Source organism: Stomoxys calcitrans, chromosome 1 (genome assembly GCF_963082655.1).
Source record: "Stomoxys calcitrans chromosome 1, idStoCalc2.1, whole genome shotgun sequence".
NCBI lineage: Eukaryota > Metazoa > Arthropoda > Insecta > Diptera > Muscidae > Stomoxys > Stomoxys calcitrans.
In genome coordinates this window covers 271104391-271116824 of record NC_081552.1, presented here as the reverse complement: position 1 = coordinate 271116824, position 12434 = coordinate 271104391, and the positions used below count along the sequence as shown (strand labels likewise).

The 12434-nt window shown below is 42.8% G+C and overlaps 2 long non-coding RNA genes across 2 annotated transcripts; both read right to left on the bottom strand.

The window, feature by feature from the left end:
• Positions 1-1267: 1267 nt before the first annotated feature.
• Positions 1268-1966, bottom strand: LOC131998572 (uncharacterized). Its single transcript, XR_009398807.1, has 3 exons — positions 1621-1966; positions 1400-1542; positions 1268-1305 (listed from the first exon to the last, which is right to left on the bottom strand). It is a non-coding gene; the product is annotated as an uncharacterized LOC131998572 (long non-coding RNA).
• Positions 1967-10768: 8802 nt separating this feature from the next.
• LOC131998570 (uncharacterized) lies at positions 10769-11472 on the bottom strand. The gene is made up of 3 exons (XR_009398805.1): positions 11122-11472; positions 10901-11043; positions 10769-10806 (listed from the first exon to the last, which is right to left on the bottom strand). It is a non-coding gene; the product is annotated as an uncharacterized LOC131998570 (long non-coding RNA).
• Positions 11473-12434: the final 962 nt, after the last annotated feature.

The window sequence follows — 12434 nt, the reverse complement described above, 5'->3', positions numbered from 1 at the left end:
AAAGCCATCGGTTTGATGTTGAATTCTTTGGTAGAATATCCGGACTTCGTTCTGACTCCTATACGTCTCAATTCGCTAACACTCACGCCTTTCCATTTCGTTTTTCTTTCTGCGGAATAGACATCCGGAGAGAGGAGTTTTTTTTCTCCCGATACTTCCTCTTCATCTGGCGCATTGCTACTGATTGCAGGGTTGCCGCTTTCTTTAGTAGCATCTCGACACTCTTGGTCGTACTATGAGTTTTTCGCGGCTTTTTCATCGAGTGGGCAATGATTTCCCACTGCGCCATTATATCATCGGAACAAGGAGTGCTTTTATCAGCAGTTTGGTCAATCGAGTGGAGTATGCCGTTGCCAAGCATTTGACATTTAGGTTTATTGGAAAATCAAAACAAAAAAAAAAATTATTCAGCTGTTCGCTGTAGTGTGCGGCCTAATGTGCGACCCTAGCGACATCTGTTAGCGGATAGAAGACCGCCAGCGCCATCTGATGGTTTTAATTCGCCTCTGTCAACGAAAGAGACAGCCAGCTGACACCAATTGACAATTATGGCTACCACCATATGTTTTGTTGGTGCCCGCTGGAAGTCAAATTTGATGATGGAGGCGAATCCAAGCCAAGCCGGCCGGTGACCCAAGGAAGCTTCTTTCTTTTTCGATTGGGACTTGGCAGCGTACGGAGGTGGAGTGATCAACAAGAAAAATACGTAAAAGAAAAGACCAGAAATAAATTTGGTAAATGTGTTTTATTTAAATCCATATGAATGTGAAAAAAACGGATTTAAACAAAATAAAAAGGACAGTTTTTTAAAAAAAAAAAAGAAATAGAAAATTTGAAATGCCTGAAAAGTGAAGAGACGATACATAAAGAGCCAATTGAAATGGTAACGTAAAAAAAAAGAGAAGAAAAACTTTGTCAAAAATCTGAAATGAAATGAACGTTAAATACCTGAAAAAGGGAATATATTAAAAACCTGAAAAGAAATAGAAATTAAAATTAAAATAAACAAGTGGACATTTCAAAACTAAAAGTCAAAAACATAAAAATCAAAATCCACGCCTCCTCCACCTCCACTGCCGCACAAAGAAGAAGGCTTCCATCACCAACCGCTGCATCAACAACCGCCACATCGGCTACCGACACCCTGGTCACCGCCACACTGGTCACCGCCACATCCGCAACGCACACCATCCACCAGCGAGGGATCCAGACGCTGTTGCATTCCCCAGCGTTCCTAAGGTACTCTTTTTAGTTTCTCCAGACTAGCAAACCAAACTGCTTTACTGACGTTCGACCCTTGGACTGCTTTATTTTTGTTTAAAAAAGGGTTTTTTTGTATTAAAGTATACAATCGAAATAGATTAGGTAGGGGCAACATTAGTGCTTTTTTTTTACTCACCCGTTGTTTGGGTTACAGGCTATAACCAAACATGAGCTCATGGTTAGGTTAGGTAGCAACGCAGTTAAAGGACATTTTCGTCCTCCAATCAGCCGATGTTGGTCCTACGGTGCTAAAAAGGTAGCACAACAAAAAAAAAGACCCTAAAAGAAACATAGAATACTTTTTTAGACAAGAAAAACAGACTGCGACAAATACACTTAAAACTTGACAATACTCACCGAAAACCAGACGGACGGACCGACGAGAACTTGAAGAGACCTTATTGGCCGCAGAGGCCAGCATCAAGGCCGCAGTACCGTTTTGGCGATTCTTGGTCATCCATCTAGAGCTGACGAGGCGACCGACCCATTCTTCTGAAAATAGAGAAAAATTTCAAGATTGTTAATATTGTCTTTGTGAATGGCAATGTGTAGAAGCAGTGTTAACGTTTGCCTTCAAAATCTAATATATTTCATGTTTGCTTGAAAACGATTCTTTATATTCTAAATCTTGTTTTTTTTTGTAATTGAATTTTGCCTTTTTGATTATTTGTTTTTTTTTACATTATTTACCATGTGAATATTCTTTTACTTACTCAATAAAATACTGAAATCTGTACAAGAATGATTATCAAAAACACTTGCCTTGGTGATTTCTAAAGGATGATGGAAGGCTAAAGCATCGGAATATGGGGTAAGTGACTGAGCAGCGGCAAAGATAGACAGGTGATGGATTACGGGGTACCCTTAATATTACAGGACGAGGGGTGCCATGGTTGGGGTGGGCAAAGTCCTGAGGCGCCATGAAGGATTTTAGGCGCCAGGCAATTCCACAGCCGTAATGTCCTCCAGTTCGTTCCAGTGGGTGTTTTGTTAATGTTCTATTGTCGTCCGTTTCGTACCACCGACAGCTGGTTGTTTATTTTGTTTTTTTTTTGTCACCTTGCCAGAGGGTTGGATTGGCAAAGAACCGCGCCCCAAAGACTGAGCCAAAAGCCGGTGCTCGAATGCCAGCGACCAGCGCCCGCCAGTCCGACTCCTCACTCCAACGGCAACGTGGACCCTTGGGTACACGACAAAAAATGGCGCCCGCAACATGGGGCCCGAGCAATCGGGTTGACCGTTTCAATTGTGTGGCTGTTAATATTTGTGTTTGTGGTTTTCTTCTATGTTTTGCGTAAGTCCCGACAGCAGTTTGATTATAAGACAAGCTAGTCGAGTGCGACGTCTAAGCTTGAAGAGGCACTGATACTTTGTATTAACAGAGTGTCGTCCAAAGCCTCCATGGGAAGTAAGTCTGGTGTCGAAGTGGCTGTGAGTCCAGATGAGCCATGCGACTTCCTCGGGAGACAATGGTAGACACTTTCCACCTTCTTCCACAATAGTTTTAAAGCCAATAGCCCAAATTATGACTTTCTGCCTGTCCGTCCGATTCCGAATAAATTTAAATCCTAGCTCCTGTGAGTCCTACATGGTAAAGACTTGCAAAGCTTTATGTAGTCGCCATGGAGCACAGTCCGAAGGCAGCAGTCACGATCCCAATTACCAATCAACAGCAATGGACAATATAGACACCTGAAAATTTCAAGAATGATTAATTTTTGGAGAAATTGATTGTTTTGAGTGTATAGCCATTACCTGTTATGTGTGGAATTGCCAATTTTTATCAACTGTTTATGAAGCCGCAGCTGTAAGTCACTAACCCCATCCGTGATAACATATTTTGGATACGAACCTAGAAGGATATAATAGAAGTTAGTTCTTTATTTTTTGAGTTTTTGGGGTATTATATTTTGAATTTGCATCATTGGATTTTTAGTTTTTAAATGGTAGTCACTAGAGCGAATAGTTATTCCATTGAACCTTCTGTTCCGAACAGCCTTCAAATGGAAACGACAACTACGTCAACAACTACAACTACACAGGCTACAGCCAGCACAACAACAACAAGCGTAGCCAACGCAATGATGGTCACTTCAGCCGTTTCAAGCCCAGCTGTGTCAGTAACACAGGTGTCAGACACATTGAATTCGACGCCAACTACGCCAGAGTTCAGCAGCCTGACAGCCCGAAATATAAACCTGGAGAGGCAAGAGGCGGTAAGGCAAAACCAAGAGGCCAGGCGTGAGACGCATGCAGACGAGCATTTGCAGCACGTTATTGATTCCGCGATTGGTGTAGGCCAAATGGAGATGATTCGTCTGCTCGACGAGAAATTAAGATTATTGGTGCCACAACTGGTACAGCAGAGCATGGCCAACTTAAACAGTGCAGCTAATCGGAATACGTTGCCAAGCCCAGTTCAAGCACGTGCAGAAGCGCAGGTTATCCAGCAAGCCCAGGATTTGCCTAGAGCCCAGCCCGGAGCTAGTGACCACCAGCAACCGCTTAACTACATGGGTTCGAATCAGCAACAGCCAGCGCCACATGCTTATGCACCTCCGTCCCAAGGATGGTCGCAACCCCAATATCAAATGGCATCAAGTAATGCTTACTTGCCGCATGAGCAACCGCTCGACCGATCGAGGCCACTAACGCAAACGATGGGGGTAGGATTACCTCCGTCGCAGCCGGCATATGGGTACCAGGCGCAGGCAGCACAGTCACCTGCAGCTACATACCGGAGTGCAGCGAGAAAGTTCGATGTCGAGAAATGGAGGCTAAAATTTGATGGCACTTCGAAGACGATTGGGGCTGAAGATTTCATGTTCAGACTGGAGCAGTTAAGGGCCGATTACCAATGCGATTGGGAAGAGATTCTGGTGAAGTTTCCCCAGTTCCTAGAGGGGCGCATAAGGGCAAAGATAAAAGTGAAAAAGTCTGAAGAGGAAGTTACATTCTTTTTAATACCAACTTTGGGTAAAGCGTTATACCTTGGTGTTGACTTCATGAAGAAGTTTAAACTAGTAGCCACCATTGAGAGCTTAAGCTTGGAGGAAGAAGAAGACAAGCCGAAAGACCCATCGCAACACTGCTTGAGGAGTGAAGAGAAGCTACGCCTAGACGAGGTCATCTCTATGTTTCCGTCATTTGAGGTGAGGGGCCTGGGGAAGACACTATTGGAGGAACACAGTATCGATACCGCAGAGGCTGAACCCGTCAAACAGAGGCATTATCCCGTATCTCCTGCCGTTCAGCAACTGATGTATTCGGAGCTGGATAGGATGATTGCCATGGGAGTCATTGAGCAGAGTCAAAGCCCGTGGAACAACCCGGTTACCTTGGTGCGCAAGGGCGCTAAAAACCGATTGTGCCTCGATGCGAGGAAGCTCAATGCCCTCACGGTAAAAGATGCCTACCCACTTCCGAATATTGAAGGCCTGCTGAGTAGGCTGGGAGACACGCATTTTATCTCGAGTGTGGATCTGAAAGATGCGTTCTGGCAGATCCCTCTCGAGATAAAAAGCCGGGAGAAGACGGCGTTCACCGTGCCGGGAAGACCCTTGTACCATTTCACAGTCATGCCTTTTGGGCTGTGTAATGCGGCCCAAAGGTTATGTCGATTAATGGACAAGGTCATCCCAGGGCATCTGCGGGAGCGAGTGTTCGTCTACTTGGACGACTTACTCATAGTGTCACCCGATTTCAGGACCCATTTGGAGCTGTTGGCGCAAGTGGCGAAAGCCTTGACGAATGCCGGACTTACAATCAACGTTGCCAAATCGAAATTTTGCTTTCGGGAGCTCAGATATTTGGGCTACATTGTCGGGGAAGGAAAATTGAAGCCAGACCCCGAGAAAGTGTCCGCCATACTGGAGTGTGACTACCCCAAAACTGTGAGGCAGGTCAGGAGATTCACTGGCATGACCGGATGGTATCGCCGATTCATCCCGGACTATGCGACAATAGCAGCACCGATATTCCAAACGCTCAAAAAGAGTAAGACTTTTGCGTTCGGTGAGGAAGCCAGGGTGGCCTTCCGGAAATTGAAGGACGCACTCACCCAAAGTCCCGTTTTACGACATCCTGATTTTGCCAAGCCGTTTTTCGTCCAGTGTGACGCATCGGATGTGGGAATTGGGGGAGTTCTCTTTCAGAAGGACGAAGATGGAGGCGAGCACCCGATTGCCTTCATGTCCCAGAAATTAACACCGGCGCAAAAGAATTACTCTGTGACCGAGCGTGAGTGTCTGGCTGTGGTGATGGCCATAAAGAAGTTCCGACCCTACATTGAGCTAATGCCATTTACTGTGATTACGGACCACTCTTCGTTGAAGTGGCTAATGTCCAACAGAGAGCTCGGTGGGAGATTGGCTAGATGGAGCTTGTTGCTCCAGGGTCACAACTTCGGCATAGAACACCGCAAAGGAAGCCAGAACGTGGTGCCAGACACTCTATCGCGATTGGATTTGGAGGAGCTATGCGAAGAATTTGCCAGCCTTGTGGATCTCGACGCAGACGAGTTCAAAGATGACGAGTATTTGGACAAAATAAAAACTATCTCCGACAACGGAGAATCATTGCCAGACCTGATGGTTAAGGACGGCCTCATCTACAAAAGGACAATCCCTGTGACTGTGGACAGGCCATGCGAGGATTATGTTTGGAAGCTATGGGTTCCATCACGGTTGACGACAAACACCATAGCAAAGGCACATGAACCGACTACGGCGGCACATGGAGGTTTTCATGGAACTCTGAAAAGGTTACGAGAGCTGTACTACTGGCCAAACATGAGTGCACAGGTCCGTGATTTCATAAAGAGGTGTGAGATCTGTAAAGGGGCTAAGCCCAATTATCAAAATATGCAACAGCCTATGGGACCAGAGTACAAAATAGACAAACCTTTTCAGAAGATTTATGTAGACTTCCTAGGGCCGTACGTCCGGTCGAAGGCCGGTAATTCATACATTTTTATAGTCCTTGATCACGTCACTAAATTCGTGCTGTTGAAGCCCATGTCCAAGGCCACCTCGAGAAACGTAATTAAGTTTTTGACCGGTGAGGTGTTTCACAAATTTGGAGTTCCAGAAATTGTCATGTCGGACAATGGAAAACAGTTCGTGGGGAAAGATTTTTCCAACTTCTTAGACGTGCATGGAGTAATTCATTATAAGACTGGACTGTACTCGCCGCAGGCGAACGCATCCGAAAGGGTAAACCAGTCGATTTTGGCGGCTATTAGGTCTTATTTGGATGGCGACCAGAGGGAATGGGACCAAAACCTATCAGCTATAGAGTGTGCTTTGCGTTCATCTGTGCACTCGTCAATTGGAATGACGCCTTATTTCGCGCTTTTTGGCACGAATATGGTGACACATGGAAGTGTCTATCGCTTGGCTAAGCAATTGTCTTCAATGAGGGACCCAGAATTTAACGCTTTGCCCAAAGCTACTCATTTGGAGTTAGTCAGAGAAGAAATTCGAAAGAATCTCGAAAAAAGTTACAAAGAGCGGTCTACAAAATACAATACCCGCGCGCGAGAGGTAAAATTTTATCCAGGCCAGGAAGTATTTCATCGCAACCATCAACTTAGCGATTTTGGGAAAAACATAAATGCCAAGCTTTGCCAGAAGTATTTGAAGTGCAGGATTGTGCAGGCAATAGGCCGTAGTCTATACGAAATCGAAAACCTAAACGGCAAACCGATAGGGGTCTATCACGCAAGAGACTTGAAACAATAATGGCAACGACACATTTTCACACTCTAACACTCACAAATGGTCAAGGGGTTCCTTCTGAGCCACATGTAAAAAAGAGTGAAATTCTTTGGCCAATAGAGGCAAATTTTCGGTTGACAGCTCACACAAGCATTAAATCACTCACCTGAAATTCCATTTCCGTAGCTGGGAGTTTCCAATATTAAGCCATGGTCTAATGTAGGTTTAGTTAGTTTTAGTTGTACCCTATGGGGAAATAGGTTAAGATATGATAGATATGAATTGAATTACATACTCACCTGTGATAGATAGCAGAGGAATTAAGTCCCAGGGATCTCTATAGCAGTAAGGAACAAGCTGTAGAACAGCCGTCGTCTTGTGGTAAACTGTAGCATAAGATGACCTAAATGAATTAGAAGAGAATTTAGATTTGAATTGTATTTTATGATTTATACTTAACTTAAGTGGTGATCGTTGCAGAGGTCCGAATGATTTTTGCCTCGTGCCCATATTATACCTCAGGTTCATCTCGAATGGTGGGTGTGTGTGTGTGTTCAAGGCAGTAGTGGGCAAATATACAAGTGTGCGTATATTTCCAAGCCATGGGCTTACATCCTTGGGCGAGTGCACAAATTGTGCAATGGGGTGTATATTTGCAATTTTTGATTTAGGGTGGCGCTGTAAAAGGGTGTTAATACTTACCATGGACTTACCCGTATGGTCCAGGTGAGGTTGTTGGAGTGGACTCGTGGTCTTACGCTCTCGCGAGTGCTGAACCGCCAAGAGGGGTCCCGTGGTGTGATGTGCGCAAGATTACGCGCTGATTCGTGCTACTTCTCTCTGCCAACCTCTGGGGTGCCTCGACCGCCGGAGAGCTCGCTGTCAACCTCGCAATGGGTGACCCGTCTTTCTATCACTATGGCATCTTGGACATGGAACGCGAGTTGCGGCGGAAGGCGTTTTGTCCGGACGAGAGATTGTCATCTCTCGATGCCGGCCCCAGGAGATCACTCAACCACGGTAGAGCCTCTTGACGACCTCGGTGTATGTCGGGTCGACCCGTCTTTCTATCGCTATGGCATCTTGGACATGGGGCGAGGGATGCCGTGGTGAGTGATGAGAGGCGGCTAGGAGAAGTCATAGAGGATACACCAAGGTGCACCATCTATTTGATACTTACCAGTTCGTTTATCTTGGGCACACCACAGCGTTAGACCACAAATGGCATGGCTCATGCTCTCAAGCGAGGCAGCCGTTGCGAGTTCGCAGGTCCATGACGTGGGTTTCCTGGAAAGATAGACAAGAAGAAAAGATCAAATTAGTTATGAAAGTGGTTTGTTTTGTTTGAAGGATTTTTTTTGGATAAATTTCTTTTTCACTTTAGTGTTTTTTAAGATTTTCTGATATTTTAAAATTCCCTCCTATTGGCCCTGTTTTTTTTGTTTTTCGAATAGAACACGCAATTTTATTTTAGTTTTTCATAAGTTTTTTTTGCTTGTTTTTTTTTTGCCAGCTTAAGGAAAAGACAAAAACTTTTTTGTTCTGCATTTCTATTTAAAATTTTGTTTTCGGCTATATTAATATCGCTCCGTTTTCAGAGAAATTTATTTTTCTTTGTTCCGTTTTCCTTATTTTTATTATTATTTCTTTTCTTTTTTTTTTTTCAAATTTTCACACAAAATTCTTAATTTTTTTTTTGTTTTTTTCATTTTCTTGGCAGAATTTGGTTTTTTCACATTTTTCGTGCATTTTTGTAATTTTCCTCATTGAGTTATTTTCCATAATTTCCCTTCTTATTAATTTTCTTTTGGTAACTTTGCCGAACTAAGTTCACTTTTGAGTTTTTATATCAAGACCATTTTCTTTTGTGTAGAACCATGACACTTTAAATTCAATCACAATAACGTCACTTCACCTTTTTCGTTATGGCCACCGAAAATTTTTGAGGACATTTGGTTTGAAAGTCATTGAGTCACTTCTTAGTACCCCCACCACCATTCATGAATTGAGTGGCTTACACACAGTGGCAGGGGTACCGTACGATCATGTGATTTCATTATAACACACGCACTCATATTCATGGAATCACGCACACTGTCACATAATGAACCGTTTCTTTTACCACGTTGGTTGGAGTTTTTTTAAATTGTGGTTAGGATTCTTTTTTATTTCACCATTCGAACCGCAATTATTTTCACTTTACCTTTTTTTTAAATTTTTTTTCCGATTTGCAAGGCGTTTCATTTGGAATATTGTTTTTTCACCATTTCATTCATGAAATCAGATATACGCCGACGCCGGTGATTGTGTTTGCCGGTTTGTTTCTTTCAATCACACACACAGGGCTCAGAGCACATTTAATTATTTTTGCATTGTTTTTTTTTATATTTTCACTACCACTGGCGACAAGGGGCATGTGGCATTGATGATTTCTTTTCATTTTATTTATTTTGTGGGCCAGTACGTTGTAAAAGGCGTAGTTTTTGTTTTTTTACTTTGCCGTTCATTGGCACACACACACAAACACTTTGGCCCGCCGGTCACAATTTTCTTGTTATTTATTTCTATAATGTTGGGCACGCACTTCGGGACACTGAACAATCATTTTTTTTTATTACTAGCTTTTGATTTAACACATTTTTTTTTTACAATACTTACCTTTTTTTTTTGCTTTGTTGGTGAAAATTATTTCCCGCGTCGTCCGTCTGCTGCAATTGCTTCCAATTAATTTGATGAAGGTATATCCGTAAGGTATAAAAATGGTTAACTCAAGGTATACTAGTTGAGGAAGACTTACACATTATTAATGGGACCTACACACAGTGAGATAGGTTTGGCGTAAGGAGCATATACACTTTATGGCATGGAATACACTGAGAGAAATTGTTATCTTTCTCCCTCCCATCCTTTAACAGTGATGTTCAAAGGATGGTTTGGTTTGTAGTGTGCGGCCTAATGTGCGACCCTAGCGACATCTGTTAGCGGATAGAAGACCGCCAGCGCCATCTGATGGTTTTAATTCGCCTCTGTCAACGAAAGAGACAGCCAGCTGACACCAATTGACAATTATGGCTACCACCATATGTTTTGTTGGTGCCCGCTGGAAGTCAAATTTGATGATGGAGGCGAATCCAAGCCAAGCCGGCCGGTGACCCAAGGAAGCTTCTTTCTTTTTCGATTGGGACTTGGCAGCGTACGGAGGTGGAGTGATCAACAAGAAAAATACGTAAAAGAAAAGACCAGAAATAAATTTGGTAAATGTGTTTTATTTAAATCCATATGAATGTGAAAAAAACGGATTTAAACAAAATAAAAAGGACAGTTTTTTAAAAAAAAAAAAAGAAATAGAAAATTTGAAATGCCTGAAAAGTGAAGAGACGATACATAAAGAGCCAATTGAAATGGTAACGTAAAAAAAAAGAGAAGAAAAACTTTGTCAAAAATCTGAAATGAAATGAACGTTAAATACCTGAAAAAGGGAATATATTAAAAACCTGAAAAGAAATAGAAATTAAAATTAAAATAAACAAGTGGACATTTCAAAACTAAAAGTCAAAAACATAAAAATCAAAATCCACGCCTCCTCCACCTCCACTGCCGCACAAAGAAGAAGGCTTCCATCACCAACCGCTGCATCAACAACCGCCACATCGGCTACCGACACCCTGGTCACCGCCACACTGGTCACCGCCACATCCGCAACGCACACCATCCACCAGCGAGGGATCCAGACGCTGTTGCATTCCCCAGCGTTCCTAAGGTACTCTTTTTAGTTTCTCCAGACTAGCAAACCAAACTGCTTTACTGACGTTCGACCCTTGGACTGCTTTATTTTTGTTTAAAAAAGGGTTTTTTTGTATTAAAGTATACAATCGAAATAGATTAGGTAGGGGCAACATTAGTGCTTTTTTTTTACTCACCCGTTGTTTGGGTTACAGGCTATAACCAAACATGAGCTCATGGTTAGGTTAGGTAGCAACGCAGTTAAAGGACATTTTCGTCCTCCAATCAGCCGATGTTGGTCCTACGGTGCTAAAAAGGTAGCACAACAAAAAAAAAGACCCTAAAAGAAACATAGAATACTTTTTTAGACAAGAAAAACAGACTGCGACAAATACACTTAAAACTTGACAATACTCACCGAAAACCAGACGGACGGACCGACGAGAACTTGAAGAGACCTTATTGGCCGCAGAGGCCAGCATCAAGGCCGCAGTACCGTTTTGGCGATTCTTGGTCATCCATCTAGAGCTGACGAGGCGACCGACCCATTCTTCTGAAAATAGAGAAAAATTTCAAGATTGTTAATATTGTCTTTGTGAATGGCAATGTGTAGAAGCAGTGTTAACGTTTGCCTTCAAAATCTAATATATTTCATGTTTGCTTGAAAACGATTCTTTATATTCTAAATCTTGTTTTTTTTTGTAATTGAATTTTGCCTTTTTGATTATTTGTTTTTTTTTACATTATTTACCATGTGAATATTCTTTTACTTACTCAATAAAATACTGAAATCTGTACAAGAATGATTATCAAAAACACTTGCCTTGGTGATTTCTAAAGGATGATGGAAGGCTAAAGCATCGGAATATGGGGTAAGTGACTGAGCAGCGGCAAAGATAGACAGGTGATGGATTACGGGGTACCCTTAATATTACAGGACGAGGGGTGCCATGGTTGGGGTGGGCAAAGTCCTGAGGCGCCATGAAGGATTTTAGGCGCCAGGCAATTCCACAGCCGTAATGTCCTCCAGTTCGTTCCAGTGGGTGTTTTGTTAATGTTCTATTGTCGTCCGTTTCGTACCACCGACAGCTGGTTGTTTATTTTGTTTTTTTTGTCACCTTGCCAGAGGGTTGGATTGGCAAAGAACCGCGCCCCAAAGACTGAGCCAAAAGCCGGTGCTCGAATGCCAGCGACCAGCGCCCGCCAGTCCGACTCCTCACTCCAACGGCAACGTGGACCCTTGGGTACACGACATCGCATGGCCTCACCTTATAAGTGCATCCTCATGGCGAAACAATTAAAAGTGGTCTCATTTGTACAACAGCCACAAATCATATGGTGCAATCCGCCATCTCGCCATCAAGATGCCATTTCAAAATTGGCATTGTTCTGAACACACCCAAAGAAAATTGCCCTCATGTCATGGCGAAACAATTAAAGGTGGTAATTAAGTCCGTCTTGGGTTGCAGCCAAGACATTTATGTCGCCACTGAAAAATAGTTGCGTAGAAAACAAGATGGCGACAAACATCGATTTATAATTTTGGACGAATTATTCCTACTCCTATGTGCTGTAACTATTCGTTTTTATTTGGAAATAACTTTATTTCATGTTGCCTGGAGCTATTAAATTAAATATTCGTAGTTGCAAAAATAATTCACCAATGCCTATTATGTCACCCTGTTACACAAAGAAAATTTCATTCAGGGTTCACTTAATTCAACTATGATT